The sequence below is a fragment of the Geotrypetes seraphini genome, chromosome 2 (genome assembly GCF_902459505.1).
Source record: "Geotrypetes seraphini chromosome 2, aGeoSer1.1, whole genome shotgun sequence".
Classification (NCBI taxonomy): Eukaryota; Metazoa; Chordata; class Amphibia; order Gymnophiona; family Dermophiidae; genus Geotrypetes; species Geotrypetes seraphini.
In genome coordinates, this window is record NC_047085.1 from 216,572,973 (window position 1) to 216,591,779 (window position 18,807).

Genomic DNA, 18,807 nt, shown 5'->3' on the forward strand with positions numbered 1-18,807 from the left:
TCCTCCAGAAAATTGCCCAAACCCTTCTTAAAACCAGGTATGCTATCCACTCTTATCACAACCTCTAGCAATGTGTTCCAGAGGCACTCACAGCATTTTTCCTGTCTGTCCTGATGGAATCATGATCTATCATATGTACCGGGGGGATTAAGTGACTTGCCCAGTGTCACAAGGAGCAGTGTGGATTTGAACCCACAATTCCAGGGCACTGAGGCTATAGCTTTAACCACTGTACCACACTCTTCTCCCAGTGGAGTAGATTGGTGAGGCAAGATTTCTCTTGACTACATCCATTCTGGCTTCATCTCGTTAATCTACTATATGCTTATGCAATGATAGCACATCTGGTAGCCCTGAGTGACATGCTCCAGCAGTGATGACCAGAGGAAGGGGTAGAAAGAGAATACTTGATCAGTGCTGTGGGAAGGGGAAAGGTGATAAATAGGAGGAGGGTCTACCACAATTTGTGCTGTGGATAATGGTATGGTATGGTATGGGGTCTTGAATGGTATAATATGTGGTGGAAACAATAGGGAGATTTTATTTAGAGAGAGGTCGTTAGAAGGGGGATAAATGGTTAATAGAAATGGGGGAAGGTTGACTAGATGTAGAAAGGGGGATGGATATGCAAGAGGGGCTTCACAAAGTTCACAAAATGATGACTTCAAATAAAATATCAGCACACTTTCACTGAAAATATCTATGTATGAGGTCTTTTTGGCTGCTGTAGTCATTTGGTGTGGGTGAGCACCTTAACAGATGGGTTGTGGCACTACTTTATCCTCTATATTTTGGATTTCCAGCTGTTCAGTCTCTGGTAATGGCTGTCAAAGACTTAGTGCCAGGTTGTGTAACATGCACCATGCCATAACAATGTTGCTTCTTTTCCTGGACTATAGAGAAGCCCCCCCCCCCCCCACACACACACACACACTACAAGCATCTGAATTGGCTCTTTAAGATTCCAGAGGTTCGCTCTATAATTTTTCTTCTGTTGTGGGTGGACACAGTTGTACAGCTTCTTTCAATCTCCATGTGGGGCATGGATAGGTGTCATTTACCACCTTCTTTGAGGGTATCCTCTGCTACCCATGTTGGATGAAGGATAAAAGCATTCCGACTTGTGTTGTTTTTGTGTTTAATGGGTTATTTATGATCCCAGTGTCTGGGGATGTGTTCAAAGCAGTTTCCAATGCTATATTACACAGTGATCTGACTGCTCTCATATCTCTTATACATGCTGGAGTGTTCATGAATACCATATGGACTCATGATCTGGTGAAGTGGGCACACAATGTTATTTCTCCATGTGCATTGCATACTACATGTGTGTTCATATAATGGTATATTTTGTGTTTCCTATAAATGGCTTCCCTATCTCTAGAGGGCCCAAGTACCATATATGTGGCATAATAGAAGGGAAGTCTGCAATGTTGCAGAAACCTGTTATTTTTTATTCACTTGTTCCACAGTGCTAAGGAGGCTATATTTTGTTCTGAGTTGGTGAAAAAGGCTGAGCGAAACTGGGTGAGGCATTGCAATATGGCAGGCTGTTTAGTCCAGCAGAAACAGCCAATACTGATGAAAGCTTTCTGTGGTAAAGGCAAGGGAGAAGGTTATCTTAAGCTAGACTAGTACTAGCTGGCCCTTGTATGTTTGCATTGAAGTGTTCCAGCATCTGCTACATTAATGGCAGTCTTTTGTAAAATTAGAAGTCACTTTAGAAGAATCTGGATGTTTTCAAAATTTGTCAGAGTTGCATTGTCCAAGAAGGGAATTAAGATCTGCACAGGATAGGAGATTGTCATTGGTGAAAGAGAGAAATGTGATACATACTAGGGGTGGGAATTCTAGGTTTTCAATAGTAGGAGTCACTACAAAATCTTGTGAAACACACTAAAATCCTAAAAGACTAAGCTATAACATGAGTTCATACACAATTAATATAACAACCAAAAATGGTTGAATTGAGAGATTATTAAGATCTCAAGTGCTCACAGTTATATGCCAATTGATCACATCTAGGCAAATAACTAACAGGTGAACTATCATCGGTCCTTTACATTCTCATTGTGTTGTTTTATTCAAATAATTTTAGTTTTGTTATGCAGTTATTATACTATAGTAAATTAAGGGAAACTATGATGTTTCCTTTGCCTGTTAGTTACTTTAATATAATCGAATATGAGGTGTAGTAATTGGTTGTGGTAAAAAGAAAAAAGAAAAAAAAAAACAGTTAGGAAGCTGTAGTTAGGAGGGTATGAGATTTAAGCTATTGGATAAATAAATAAATAGAAATAAATAAAGAATTAAATAAAGGTTTAGTATTAAATTAATAAATCGTAATTAAGTTTTATAATCCAGAGTGGTTCCATGGAGTCTTTTTAACTATGAGTACTGTATTTAGAATTATTAGATATTTGTTTAAGTTAACGGATGATGGTTTGTTATGCTTTATTTACAGTGCCGGTAATCTGCACTGTTCCTGATGAAGCTTTTACTGTTAGTGAGAGCGAAACGGAGATCTTCCGTCGTTTTTTCATCAGTTGGCCCGGGTTAAGAACCTACACCTAAGTACTTTAATAATCATAAATACAATAGCATAACAAAACTAAAATTATTTGAATAAAATAACACAATGAGAATGTAAAGGACCGATGATAGCTCACCTGTTAGTTATTTGCCTAGATGTGATTAATTGGCATATAACTGTGAGCAGTGGCGTACCTAGGGGGGGGGGGGGGGGGGGGCGGGCCGCCCCGGGTACCAGCCCTGAGGGGGTGTTCCCGGCCTTGCCGCTCAGTCCCCCCCCACGCCCGATGGACCGCTCGCCCCACTGACCTTCCAGCACACCTATGAAGCAGCCCGCAGCAGGATCGCGACGTCAGCAATCCCTCAGCTGCTTGGGCGCTGCTTCCTGCGCCGCGGTCCCATCCCTCCTCTGACGTCAGAGGAGGGGGCGGGACTGCGGCGCAGGAAGCAGCTCCCAAGCAGCTGAGGGATTGCTGACGTCGCGATCCTGCTGCGGGCTGCTTCATAGGTGTGCTGGAAGGTCAGTGGGGCGAGCGGTCCTTCGGGCGTGGGGGGGGCAGTAGCTTAAGGTAGCCCGGCGCAGGAAGCAGCTCCTAAGCAGCGCAAAGATAGCTGACGTCGCGATCCTGCTGCGGCTGCTTCATAGGTAGTGCGGGGAGGCCAGGGGGGCGAATGGTCCTTCGGGGTGGGTCGGGGCATCAGGCCTTCAGGGGGGGGCGGGCGGGCGGGCGGGCAGACTTTCAAGGGGGAGGGGGGGTGACAGGCAGGCAGGCCTTCAAGGGGGGGTGCAGGTCTTCGGGGGGGGTGCAGACCTTCAAGGGGGTGCAGGCCTTCAAGGGGGGGACAGGCAGGCAGGCCTTCAAGGGGGGGACAGGCCTACAAGGGGGGGGGGACAGGCCTACAAGGGGGTGCAGGCCTACAAGGGGGGGGGACAGGCCTTCAAGGGGGGACAGGCCTTCAGGGGGGGTGCATGCCTTCAGGGGGGGGACAGACCTTCGGGTGGGGGGTACAATCCTTCGGGGAGGGTGCAGGCCTTCAGGGGTGGGGTTTAGGCGTTCAGAGGGGGACAGACCTTCGGGTGGGAGGTAAAGTCCTTCGGGGGGTGCAGGTCTTCAGGGGTGGGGTGTAGCCCTTCTGAGGGGGGACAGACCTTCGGGGGGGGGGGGGTCCTGGTGTAAAAGTACACAGAGCGAGAGAGGGAAGGGGGGGTTCAAAGATACGTGCATATGCCAGACTTTGGGGGTTAGAAATAATGGGTCTAAAAACAGAGGAGTGGGAGAGAGATGGTGCATAATGGGATTTAGGGAGGGAAGGAACAGAAAGGGAGAGAACTTGGAAACAGGGGATGGTGTGGAGGGGGGATAGAGATACTGGATAGGAGGATAGTTGGGAACAGAAAGGGAGAGATGGTGGATCCTGGGGTGGTGGGGAGTTGAGAAAAGGTGAATCTGTGGATGGAGACAAAAAAAAGGAAAGATGCCAGATCTCCGGGAGAGGGAAGGGAAACGGAAGGGGAGAACAGAGATGGCAGACGGATGGTTAGCACGGAGAAAGGAGACCCTGGCAAGCAAGACAACAAGAGCCTGGGACCAACAAGATTTGAATATTGATCAGAGAACAAAAGGTAGAAAAAATAATTTTATTTTCTGTTTTGTGATTACAATATGTTAGATTTGAAAAGTGTACATGAGACAGCTTGAAATGGGAACTTTTCTATTTTTGTGAATGGCAAGGCTGAGTTCAGTTAAAATATATGCTTTATAAGAAAATATAATAATGTGTTTTATAAAGTTTATAAGCATTGCTGGCATACTCGGTGAGGTGTTCCTAGTGTTGGTGGTGGTGGTAGCATGTCAGTGTGTTGAGAGGAAGAGGTAGTCTGGGAAATTCTGCTGAGCAAACTCTGGGCCCATTTCCACCCCCAGTTAGTCCACTCCACTCAACTGGTTCACACACTGAGTGGGTCTTTGGGTGTTATTTCTGGGTAGTTGTTTTAGAATCTCTTCCAGTGGTTTGTCAGTATCTCCTTCTGGTCCAAGGAAGGAAACTTTGTCAACCTTAGCATTGACCTTCAGAATATGTTTGTAACAGCGCTGCTTGTGTGGCATTAGGCTATGTAGTGATCGAAAGAAAAAAACAGACCTTTGCACATTTTTGCACTATATGGTGGGTGTATGAGGAGATTCATTTCCTGCACAGTTAAGTCCATGTGAAGTTACCTTGTGCTGTATTTGACATCTAGCAAGGTCTCTGTTTGGAAGGAAAGATCTAAGCTTAAAAATGAAGTGGCCAGAAGTTATGTTAAAAGTAGATAGCGTAGCTGGTTTTAAGAAAGGTTTGGACAAATTCCTGGAGGAAAAGTCCATTGTCTGTTATTAAGACATGGGGGAAGCGTCTGCTTGCCCTGGATTGGTGCACTCAGCAGCAACAAATACTAGTTTTGGCTGGCTCTTTCCCCGCATTTCTCCTCTCTTCCCCACGATTTAATATCCAGTTCAGGCAGTAAGTAAATGCATCGGCAGGGGGGGTCTGGTAAGTCTTGGGGGCTGGGGATGGAAGGTGAGAATCAGTTCTGTAGGCTATCAGAAATTTGCTTAATTATCTACTCACACAGAAAAGCAGTAAAGTCAATAGGTTCTCTGAGTGGGAACAACCTGTTTGATCTTGCACTCTTGTGATTGACCAATTGTTTATCACTGTTTAATTTATCACATTGATTAATTTGAGCACACCTGAGGTGTCCTATGATGGTGTGCACTGCAGGCAGAGGAGCCTTATTGTGTAAAGCACTGGAGAATTCTCTCCTCTCGCTTACCTCTCACGCTGAGGACACCCTGCTTCAGTATAATCATTTATATGATTTATCTTATAAACATTATTACGTGGTCTTTTCCTCAAGTGCTGAGACATCAGGTTGTTCCCACTTGGAGAACCTATTGACTTTTACTGCTTTTCTGTGTGGCTTTAACATTTTTGCTATTCAGTATACCTAAACTATTATTCAGTAGAAAAAATATGGTTTGTTCAATCAAATCCTGTGTGGACATTGGACTTCTATGAGTGAATGTTCTGCTTGATTGAACAAACTAAATTTTTTCTACTGAATAATAGTCTAGGTACAATGAAAGTAAATAGCAAAAATGTTTGAGTAGATAATTAAGGAAATCTTTTTCATATTGCTTGCTTATGGACTGGGAAAAAAGACTGTTCAAGCAAATGTCTCCAGAACTGCTTTAATGGAAAAATGTGATTTTTTTTTTTAAGTACTTTGTGAAATTTATTGTTGTTGTGAAATTTATTGTTATACTTTGTTTAAACTTAAAAAGCGGTGTCATTAACAGTGAATCTAATCGAAAAATCGATTCAACAGGGTGAATCGAATCGAATGAAATATTTTTCTCTGAATCGGGCAGCACTATTGGCTACCATGAGAATGGGCTACTGGGCATGATGGACCATTGGTGTGACCCAGTTAGGCTATTCTTATGTTATGTTCTCATCTGTAGGGGCCTTTGTTTTCACTTCTTATTTTAATGTATTTTTTTCCTGGGAACTTATCAGTGTTTTTTTATAATGGGAACAAAAATGGAAGAGAATTAATGTGTGTGGAATGGGGGGGTAACTAATTTCTTCAGCTAAATAATTCAATCCACTTCAAACAGACATAGGAGAACTCACGCACCATTCACACACCCTCCAACCAAAAACGTCAAAAGAAAAAAACTGTTCGACAACCTCCTAGCCATTCGAGCTGCAACACTTGACCCCCAACTCTACAACCTATTGACCTCGACCACAAACTACAAAACCTTAAAAAAAGAAATAAAAACCCTTCTATTCAAAAAACACATAAAACCAAACTAACATAATCAGAACTGTCCCAAGCATCACCTGCAACTACTCCATATGTACTTCTGATGTCATGACAATTCCGACATAATTTATGTTATGTTATGTTTGGAATAATGGTTACATAAATGAGGTTCAATAAAAGAAAATTTTCACTGCCTGTTTCTATTCTGACCATTTATTCCATTTCATGGTTATTGCAAAAAAAAAAAAAAAAAATTTTTCCATGAGGGGGGGGGGGGGGTGTCAAAAAATGATGGGCCCCGGGTGCCACATACCCTAGGTACGCCACTGACTGTGAGCACTTGAGATCCTAATAATCTCTCAATTTAACCATTTTCGGTTGTTATATTAGTTGTGTATGGAGTCATGTTATAGCTTAGTCTTTTAGGATTTTAGTGTGTTTCAATAATAGGGGTAACTAACAAAAACGAAAAAGGAAACAAAAAACAAAATGAAAATGCCTTTAAACCTCGAAGGTGCTCAGAACCAGTGCAGCAACCCCTGTAAGGACTTTCAAAGAGTCTATCATTGCACCATCCTCAAACGGTAGAAAGGTATTTAAATTTTGGTGAATGTCTTTTTGTACTATTTTTCTTCTTTTTTCTATTAAATGTCCATTTAAAATGTCCAATGCTTAAGTGAAAACTATGATCCTCAAAATAGGCAAAGCTTAACTGTGAGTGTTTAGGAAGCCAACTTGCTACAGCAGGTACAGGTGGGTCCTAACGCGTTTCGCCGACAGGCTTTTTCAGAGAAACCCCATGCTGGATGGAACATCAAGTTCAACAACTTCCTGAATCTTCATTTCTAAACTGATTGCATTTCCTGTTGACAGTCCTTTGAGAACTTTCTCTGTTTGAATTTCACCCAGTTGTTATATTGGGGATCAATAATAGGGGTGACATTTTGGAACTCATTGACAGGCCAGTTACAATTATGAAAGCCTAAGGATACTTTTTAAGAAACTTTTCAAGACACAGTTATTTCTCAGTGTATTTATGTGAACAAAAGTACAGTAAGTATTTCTGTGATCCTTTTAAAAGATTTAGTTATAGGACAATGCATTTATGTGAACAAAATAGGTAGGATGTAGGAGAATCTATGAATAAATGTTGTATTGTTATTATTTAATTTGTATGCTGTTTTGTAAACTTTTAGGCAGTATATAAATTTTTTAAATAAATAAATATATATGATAATAGATACACTTACTTGTGCAGATTGCTTACGTGTTACTATTCCAGAAAGCTACTATTTTACATGTCTAGATGCAGAAAATTCCAAGAGGCATGGTTTGGACAAGTTTCAAGTTTATTAAAGTCTTTATATCCAGCACTATGGTAAAACCTTCTAGGCAGCTTACAATCTACAACTAGTGAATTACCAACTGTCAGAAGACTTTGCTGTACTTGCATTGTGAGTATGTTCAGTCATCACTGTATGTATTTAGGCTAAACAGACTGTCTAATGTTACGCCCATCTTTAAGAAAGGATCAAGAGGTGACCCGGGGAACTACAGACCAGTAAGTTTGACTTCGGTTCCGGGGAAGATGGTGGAAGCGCTGATAAAAGACAGTATCGATGAGCATCTAGAAAGGAATAAACTGATGAAAACAAGTCAACATGGCTTCTGCAAGGGAAGATCATGCCTAACGAACTTACTGCACTTCTTTGAAGGAATAAACAAACAGATGGACAAAGGGGACCTCATAGACATCGTATACTTAAATTTCCAAAAAGCCTTCAACAAGGTACCCCATGAACGCCTACTATGGAAACTGAAGAACCATGGGGTGGAAGGAGAAGTACACAGATGGATCAAAAATTGGTTGGCGGGTAGAAAGCAAAGAGTAGGAGTGAAGGGCCACTATTCGGACTGGAGGAGGGTCATGAGTGGTGTTCCGCAGGGGTCGGTACTCGGACCGCTGCTGTTCAATGTATTTATAAATGATCTAGAAATAGGGACGAAGTGCGAAGTAATAAAATTCGTAGACGACACCAAACTATTTAGTGAAGTTGGGACTAAAGAGGACTGTGAAGATTTACAAAGGGACCTGAACAAATTAGAAGAGTGGGTGACAAGATAGCAGATGAAGTTTAATGTAGAGAATTGTAAAGTCTTGCATTTAGGAAACAGTAACCCGAAGTACAGCTACACGATGGGAGGGCTGAAGCTGTTTGCACAGTGCGCAGCGGCCTCTAAGAAGGCGAATAGAATGCTAGGTATTATCAAGAAAGGTATTACAACCAGAATGAAAGAAGTTATCCTGCCGTTGTATCGGGCGATGGTGCGTCCACATCTGGAGTACTCGAAAGGGTCCAGAAAAGAGTGACACGATTGATAAAAGGTATGGAAAACCTTTCATATGCTGAAAGATTGGAGAAACTGGGGCTCTTTTCCCTGGATAAGCGTAGACTTAGAGGGGACATGATAGAGACTTACAAGATCATGAAGGGCATAGAGAAAGTGGAGAGGGACAGATTCTTCAAACTTTCGAAAACTACAAGAATGAGAGGGCATTCGGAAAAATTAAGAGGGGACAGATTTAGAACCAATGCTAGGAAGTTCTTCTTCACCCAAAGGGTGGTGGACACCTGGAATGCACTTCCAGCGGGTGTGATAGGACAGAGTACGGTATTGGGGTTCAAGAAGGGATTATATGATCTCCTGAAGGAAATGGGGATAGAAGGGTATAGATAGAGGATTACTCCACAGGTCTTGGACCTGATGGGCCGCCGCGTGAGTGGACTGCTGGGCATAAGGGACCTCTGGTCTGACCCAGCAGAGGCACTGCTTATGTTCTTATGTTCAAAGTTTCCATTGCTTCTGTAAACTGATTAATAGCTTTGATTTCAGTAGAGTTCATATGGGCAAACCTAGAGCCATTAGCAAAGTGTATAAGTTCATTTACTATATTGCTTCCACTATAGCGTCGCCAGAGAGAAAGAAATTAGAGATATACACCTGGTGTACATTTTTAGTTTGTTTTGGCTTATTTGAAATTTTGTCCTCCCAATCTTAATTTTTTCAGTACATTTTACACATTCATTTTAATAAAATGGTGGTAATACATGTTAGAACTTAGCATGCATTCATTTGTAGGTTAATGTATATTGATTTAGTGCTCCCTAAAATTTCAGGTGGACTAATGAACTACTGCAGTCACAGGCACCTACCTGCTCATGTAGACCTGGCATCTCCACCAGTGACTGAAGGGGCAATTGGGTTATTTCACTATGCCCCTCCCCCTTTAGATTCAAACGGTTTTATTGATGCAAACATCATCAAATACAACAAATATAACATCAAGGCACTGATTACAAGAATAATGCATCAAATATAATAAAATTAACATATTCTATTTTCAATAAATCCCCACTTTCTCTATATGTGACTATGTGTTTGAACCTTTCAATAACCTCTACCACCCCTAAACCGTAGCGTGGTTTTTAGCACTGGCTGCAGTGGTAACAGCTCTGATACTCATAGAATTCCTATCAGCATCGGAGCTGTTGCCACAGTGGCATAGTAAGGGGGTGAGATCCACCCTGGGTGCGGTCTTCCTAAGGGGAACCCCTCCTTCTCACCCTCCCCCCAATCGCTCGCTTGCCTGCCCGCCCGCTAGCTTCCTGCTCCTCTTCTTGCCATGAGTGTCCCCTTGCTTTCCCCTGTACCTTTTTGGCGCTCTCTCTCTAATGTCACTTCTGGGATCCATGCCTAGGAAGTAATGTCAAAGGGAAGCTGACACTGACATGGGCAGCATGCTGCTCATGACTGGGAAGTTTAAAAGGGAAAGGGCATGCGTGTAGCGGTGGGGGAGGGGCGCCACTTACCCTTACTATGCCATTGGCGGCTGGCACTAAAAACCATGCTACGATTTTTTTAAAGAGGGGAGGAGTTATGGTCTTTAAGTGGTTCCTATTGTGCAAGCAGCTTTGTGAAATCCAGCATGTACACATGTAATCACTATCAAACACATATGTACGTATGCTGCAAGATAAGCACCTGTACATGTAGTTACTGGCACTTTCATTCTTGAAGCCCCAAGTGGTGATACTTTTTAAAATCTTAACAATGTCCCCTGATGCTGAATTTATAAAACAACAACGTCCATATGCGTTAACTGTGTGCCTCACACTTAAATATCATTTATCTGAGGCCACATTCGCATATAATATATGTGCATGTAAATGAAGCATGATATTTAAGTGTGAGGCACACAGTTAACGCATACGGACGTTGTTGTTTTATAAATTCAGCATCGGGGGACATTGTTAAGATTGAAATCTGGAACCCCCACTGCATATTTATTACGAAAACTGGTACCATCTTTGGTGACATTGCAAGATACTTTTTAAAACATTTTTTTTTTTCTGAAATGGCTGCTCCTAATTTACATGCCGGAAAATATATGATAAGGCTTTACAGACTGATTTGTTACTTTTTGTCATATTATATATGCATACTATTATTGTCTAAAAAGCAAGACTTTGGGCTCCTTTTACTAAGCCGCGTTAGGGCTTTAACGCGCAGAATAGCGTGCGCTAAATTGCCGCCCGTGCTAGGTCTTAATGCCAGCATTGAGCTGGCATTAGTTCTAGCCATGTTTAGCGTGTGCTAAAATCCTGCGGGCGCTAAAACCGCTAACGCCCTTTGACTTTCACCCGGATCCTGTAAGCTACCTGTTTGCTTTCTGATGCAGAAGCAGTCAGGTCTGCTTCTGGCCATATCCTGCAGTTTCCAGACCTAATTATTTCAGTTGCTGGCTTGATCCCATTGCTTTAAGAGACTGGTAGTTCTGGCTGCCCTCTACCACTGCCCTACCAAGCACATGCAATAGAATGAAGTGGGTTAGGGGAATCGTACACTGCCTTTTTGTGGCTTTGGCATTCAAAGCGGTGGACACTGGAAGATTAATTGACTTGTGTAGGGTCACAAGGAACAGCACTGGGATTTGATCTCACAACTTCCAGGTGCTGAAGCAGCATCTCTACCAGTGAGCGATGCTGTAGTCTTGGCCCAGGCAATCTTTTTGTCCTGCATAAAATCAGCTATGAGGAAACATCAGAGATGAAATTTAGTTTAGCCATCACAAATAAAAAATGAATTCAACTGCCCTTGTTACCAAGGGCAGAGCATATAAGCAAGTATGGAGTGGGGTAAAGCACAGATACAAAGAGCAGCTCTGACATATGACCTGTCTGACAAGGAAGCCTGCAGGCAATATTTTTTTTTTCAATGGTTTGAGATGCTAGGACAAAGACTGAGATTTCCTCAGAATGGTGTTTGGCCAGAGGCATAAGGAAAAACTAAGTTTGGCTGCTCATCTCATTGTTGTACATTGCTTGTATGCTGTTTGACTTTCATCTCTTGTCTCTGGGATCTTGAGCGGATTGGGGACAAGGGAGTATTTCAATGTTGTTTGACATATATTGTCAAACAGATGATGTTACACTTTGGCCTGGATTCTAGTAACAGTGTCCCGAAGTTAGGCAGCAGTAGACGCACTACTGCCGTCTAACTAACCAATCAGGACGCAAATTAAAAAAAAATTGCTGCAGTGAATAGTGCCTACATTGAAGGCACCGTTTGCATGCCTATGGAAGCACCTAGGCATACCTAAGGATGCCTGAGACCGGCGTGAGTGTGGTTTATGCTGGAAATGGCCTTAGGTATCTTTAGGTGACCCTAGGCACTTCTAGATGTGTAAGACAGGCACCTTAAATATATGCCTGCAAAATTCTGGCCTTCTTGAAAGCCCCTGTTTTAAAAATAGCTGCGATTCTATAAACGGCAATGATGTGTGATTGAGAAGTGAATGGCGGACACTTTTAGGCTGCCGCCGATACCGACATGGTTTATAGAATTTGGGCCTTAGTAATACTCTTTCTTTGTAATCCTTATTTTAAGTACCAGTTCTGAAATATGTCTTATCCCCCAGATTCTATCAATAGCACCCAAAATTTTGCACTATAGATAGAGCCTGCACATATAAATTGAGTAACAAGCTAATTATCACATATAATTGGCATTCATTACAATTTGTGCTTGCATCTAGCCATGCACTATTCTATAAAGCTTGAAACCCAACTATATTAGTATACAATCAAAGGAGGCATGGCAATGGATATGTCAGTGGCATTCCAAAAAAATAGCATACAGAATGATAGAATATGACCTCAGCGTGCCTAACTTGGGCGTCACACTTAAAATAGGCAAACTTTAATACTAAAGAGCAATCAAATCTTCAATTCATCAAATTATATCATGCTACTTCCATCCAAAATGTTTTATAAAACACATGTGGGGAATCTCAGAAAACCACCCTGTCTGATACAGTACAGTGTGGCAGCACTCCTTGCTGCATTTACTTTCTTAATATATTTAGTTTTTTTATTTTTTTAATTTTTATGCTTTTTTACTATTCATTTCATTTGTGCTGGCAATTTAATAAATTATCTTGAAATTTCTCTTCACAATCAACATTTCTTTTTAGTTCATTTTAATTCATTTCAATTCATTTAGCTCCCATTAAAGTCTAAGCTACTTAGCTTATCAAATGTCGCTGTTACACTGAACTGAATGAAAGTATCAAGATATAATTTGGGCGTCAGCATTTACACTAGATTTCAGCAGATGGCAATTGGCTCTAAGCACATGTTCTTTATGGAAATGCGTCTAGTGTTCATATTTTTAACATAGAGAAACAGAGTATGACGGCAGAAAAGGGCCGATAGCCCAACAAGTCTGCCCATCCAAGAACCCTCCCTCCCTCTCATCTATTAAGCATTCCTCTGGAGCGATCCCACCTGTCTGTCCCATCATCCCTTGAAGTCGAGCATGTTGCTAGCCTCAACTACTTGACTTGGAAGACCATTCCATCGATCAATTACCCTTTCGGTGAAGAAGTATTTCCTGGTGTCCCCATGAAATCTTCCCCCTCTGAGCTTTAGCGGATGTCCTCTAGTCACCGTGGGACCGGTAAGAAAAAAAATTTCTTCCTCCACCTCAATGCGGCATGTGATGTATTTGAATGTTTCTATCATGTCCCCCCTTTCTCTGCGCTCTTCAAGAGAATATAAGCGCGACCTGCTCAGATGTTCTTCATATGGGAGATCTTTAAGTCCTGAGACCATCCTAGTGGCCATTCGCTGAATCGACTTCATTCTCTTCACGTCCTTTAGATAATGTGGCCTCCAAAACTGAACACAGTACTCCAGGTGAGGTCTCACCATGGATCTGTAGAATGGTAGTATAACTTCAGGCTTTCAGCTGATAAAGCTCCTTCTGAAGCAACCCAGCATTTGTCTAGCCTTTGCTGAAGCTTTCTCCACCTGGTTGGCAGCTTTCATGTCTTCCCAGATGATTACTCCCAAGCCCCGTTCTGCTACAGTTCTTGTTAAGTTTTCACCATTTAGGGTGTATGTTCTACATGGATTTCCATTATCAAGGTGCATCACCTTACATTTTTTGGCATTAAAATTGAGTTGCCAAGTTCTGGACTATTGTTCCAGTAAAAGCAGGTCCTATTTCATAGTGTCGAACGTAGTTGCGCTGTCAGGTTCTGCTGCGCTGCCCATAACATTGCATAGTTTAGCGTCATCGGCAAATAATGTAATTTTGCCACGAAGTCCCTGAGGCAGATCCCTTACAAAGATATTAAATAGTATCAGGCCCAAGACTGAGCCCTGCGGTACTCAACTGGTCACTTCCGATGTTTTTGGCATTGAATTTTGAGCACCATTTACTGAATCCTGTCCTATATGTACTTAATTTGACAATTTGATGTGTGCTCCATGTGACATAGAAAAGCATATTTTGTATGTATATTTAGATGGCCCGTTTTATTGCATCAGATATCCTCCTGCCTTCAGTGAAATCACCCTCTGTAAAACTGTTAGCATAAGACCTTGAAGTTGAATATGTTTAAGCAAAAGGGTTTGTTTGTTTTTTTTTGCCCAAACAAAATACAGTCAAGAGACCTTCTCTAAATAGTTGAATATCACAGGTGATTTTAAAGCACTGCTCCTCATCTCACAGTGTGCAAGGCACAAAGAGGGCAACATTCATCAGTGCGGTCTCTGTTTAAAAAACTTGGGTGGCAGTTCTATAAAATGGCACCATGTGCTGAGTGCCAACTCTATAATCGGCATCTTGGCACCAAAATGCCATTAGAAACTACTAGCAGAAGTTAGCTTTGGAATGCCTAAAGGAAGGTGCCAACAGTTGTATTGTCAATGACAGTTATAACTTGGCTCCTAAGTGTGCCCCAAGGGACACATAACTTAGAATATTCTACAAGTTAGGCACATATCTCAGAGACATGTCCATGACCAGCCCAAACTCTGCCCATGTTTATACCACCCTCACATTTAAACACTGAGGGCCGGATTCTCTAAATGGTGCTGCTAGCGGCAGCCACTTAGAAAAGCAGCACCAATCGCATATCAAATCATGTGACTGCACCATTCAGAGAATCACGGCCATGTCAAAAGTAGGCACTGGAAATGCAGGCCAACATTTCCTGCAGCTACTTTCAACATGAATCGCATCATAGAGGCAACTACTGGCGCCTATATCAACTTCCAGTGTAAACCTATTTTAATTGTAGGTGCTAGTGGGCGCCTCTGTGGACGGGAGTCAGCTTCCATTGTTTGTAGGTGCTTCCAAGCACCTATGTGTTTTAAAATTAGATTTTAATTGGTTTTAAAAGATGCGGCCTATTACTGCATTGCTTATGACCAATTAAACCACTTAAATTAGACGGTGGTAAGACACCCACTGCCTCCAAAGTTTGGCACAGCTTTGAGAATTTGGGCCTGTGATTTTCGGAATATATTGCCTAGCACTTATGTGCATAAGTGCAATAGTGCAATAGTGCAATGTACATTTAGGTACATGTTATAGAATTGCACTTAAGTTGCTAAGGGGCTCATTTTCAAAACACTTAGGGCTCCTTTTACTAAGCTGCGCTAGCGGTTTTAGCACACGCTAGATTGCTAGACGCTAATGCCTCCATTGAGCTGGCATTAGTTTTTTGTGTAGCACAGGGGTTAGCATGCTAATCTGCAGCGTGTGCTAAAAACACTACCGCAGCTTAGTAAAAGAAGCCCTTAGACACACAAAGTAGCATAGTCTTTTTTATAGTACTTTGTAGGCCTGATTCTTAAAAACGTGCATCTCTGTAACAATGGATGATAAAAACTAATGCACCCTCTCTGTTTATATCCATTGCATCATTCCTCATACCAGAAACTCCACAACCCTGAGATGTCCTGTCTGTCTGTCAAAATTAGATTGTAAGCTCTTCTGACAGGGACTTATTGAATGTTAAATGTATAGCACTGCTTACACCTTTCAGCACTCAGTGTGCTGATAAAGGAACTTTCAGAAAACTCCTCAAAACACAATTGTTTGTTAATGGATTTTTATAGGGTCTGACTTGTCTTGTTGAGGATTAATTATGAACTTAATTTTTGATGATTTGTCCCTCTTTTGTACTGTTTTTAGGTATTGTGCAAGTGGATATATTGTAAACCGCCTAGGAACTAGATGGTATAGAAATTTTAAAAATAAATAAATAAATCAGTAGTAATATTAACAGAGGTCATTTTAGTAAGTAGAATAGATGGAGAGAATTTAGAATCCTGTGCCTGAACTGCTAAAAGGGTGTCGTGAATTATTTAACATTCCGTCACCTGCAATATACATAATATCATAATGAACAAATAACTAATAAACACATGCACACTAATTTGTGGAACAAGTATTTGGCCGCAGCTTTATTAATTATCCACATCATCTCTAGCTCACAATTCAATCCAAATAAGACATCAAATACCCCAAAGCAGCGTCACAATCCCAGAGAACTATTTGGTGACAAAACTAGCTCCCTTTAATTTTGTATTTTAAAACATCATCGAAGTATGATCTACGGTAACATTGGGCCAGATCTCCCCTCGTAGCAGTATCACCTATGAGTGCTACATTTTAATTATCTATGACCTTCTCATAGCCCAGCTGCATCTGAGACCAATGCTCCCATTTTCTGCCCCTCTCTATGCGTCTGCAACCTCTCCATCCTACCCCAAACGCTTGCTAAACTGGTGACGGGATAATCGCACGCAATTTGTCGCAAGACAGAAGCGCGCGGGGAAAAATAATTTTTAAAGAGCTCCGACTGGGGGTTTAGGGTGGCAACCCCCACTTTATTGGCTAGTGTTCGCACTGCCATTGCGGGGGGGAGGGGTGTGGGGGGTGAAACCCCCCACATTATAGGGAAATGGAACTTTTCCCGAAAAAAATCAGAAAAAGTTCCGTTTTCTCTATAATGGAGATTTCCAACCCCCCGAACTCCCCTCCAACAGCAGCACAAACACTAATCAATAAAGTGGGGGGGGGGGGTTTGCCACCCCAAAACCCCTGTCAGAGCTCTTTATAAATTACTTTTTCCCCCGCGTGCTTTTGTCTTGCGCCAAATTGTCGGCGCTGGATTGTCAGTGCGCTGGCGTCTTGCGCACCACTGACTATGAACAACTAAACCCCAACACTAAAGCCCGAGAACTATCCCATAAACTAAAAAATCTACCACAACACAAAATAAAACACACGGTAGGGGGGGGGATTACAACAGGTGCCGCCTTACTCTCCCCTTCCCTTTTCTTCACAGACTATTTCCTAATGCCCACCAAAAGTTTCCCCCAGTCACTAACACAGCTCCTCCCACTGTTACATCTCTATTTCCACTCTTGCTGTCCCTTCCACACACACACTGTCCTATATAACTGCCACTACCCATGTTACCTTTATCCCTCCCCCACCCTCCAACCTAGGGTTACCAGATGCCCGGATTTCCTTGTACATGTCCGGGGATCCGGATGGCTTTTCAAAACCTGACATTTTGTCCGGGTTTTGAAAAGTTTCTGGCAACGAGCGACATCGTGACAGCATTTACGCATGCGTGGTTGCAATGCAATGATGTCACGCGCATGCACGTGATGTCATCATGTCATACCAGCATATGGGCGAATGCCCTATGACATCACTAGTTGCTCACGCAGGTCAAGGAGGGTAGGGTGTGGGATGGGGCTGGGGCAGGCCTGGGGCTGGGGCCATAGGTCCGGATTTTCCATTTGGAAGATCTGGTAACCCTACTCTAACCCATTGACACAAATCCCACCTGAAGGTGCTCCGCTAATGTTATTAACACTCTAGATTAGTCTGTTGTGTCTCCAAATAAGCATTTAAAGCATGAGAAAGTTTACTATTTAGACAACACTGAATTAGGGAGAAAAATGTCTTGTTTTATAGGTAGTCAAACAGGGAGGGGTATCCTAAAGTCATTTACGGACACCAAGTAGAGAAAAGCTAAATTATAACTTCTAAAGTCTGGAAAACCAACTCCACCTGCAGCTTTAGCCACTTTCAGTTAATGCAAGGTAATACCAGGGGAAGGGAGGTTATTCCACCACAAGAAATGCAAAGGTATACTATCAATGTATTTAAAATGGTAGCAGAAAAGAAAAGTATGGAGAGCATACTCAAGACATAATTGACTCTTGGGAAGCTATGACCATCTTTAATTGAATCTAGCCTATCCCTCATGAAAGGTAGACGGGAAATCATTTATCACATGCATATTTTTCATATTAATACACAGAGTATCAAGTAGATTTTATTCTGACTAATGAGAAGTGTAGTTATTCATAGGTATGGCCACAAATTGTTCTCTTTGTGGGAGTCCCAGCCCTATTCCTAGTTAATCATAACATGGAACTTCCTTCCAGGGGTACCTTCAGGGCCAAGTAACTAGCCATTGAGCCTTTTTTTTTTAACTCTATTTAGTTTTTAATGCCAATAAAAAGTGCAATACAGTTTATTTACAAATAATAATAATCAACCAAGCACTTATAATTAATCAGTATTTTTATCTTTTGCATTGAGTTTCTTAAAAAAATCCACACAATTGCCAATTTAGAAAGAAAGAATTCATATCTCATCTTCAGGGTAAGGTATGAGAGAGGAGTGGGAAATGACAGAAACTGAAGAAAAAAACCAGGCGTTACCAAACTGGGCCTCAAGATATTCCCAGCTGTTGTTATCAGAATATATATAATAAATTTGCATGAGGTAGATTTGCATGGAAGAAGGGTAGTGTGTGCAAATTTGTCTACACATATTCATGTGGATGAACTGAAACCTGACTGGATGGATGTATCCCAAAGATATGGTTGAAACCCACTTTGATAGAGAAAACACTAGTGCTTTTAAAATAAATCTGCCTCCCTTACATAGAGAGATATATTTACAACCAGTGAGTTACCAGTTGTCAGAAGACTTTGCTGTCCTTGCATTGTATGTTTAGTCATCATTGTAGGTATTCAGATGATATGAGGGGCTGTTGAAATGTTCAGCCCAAACAA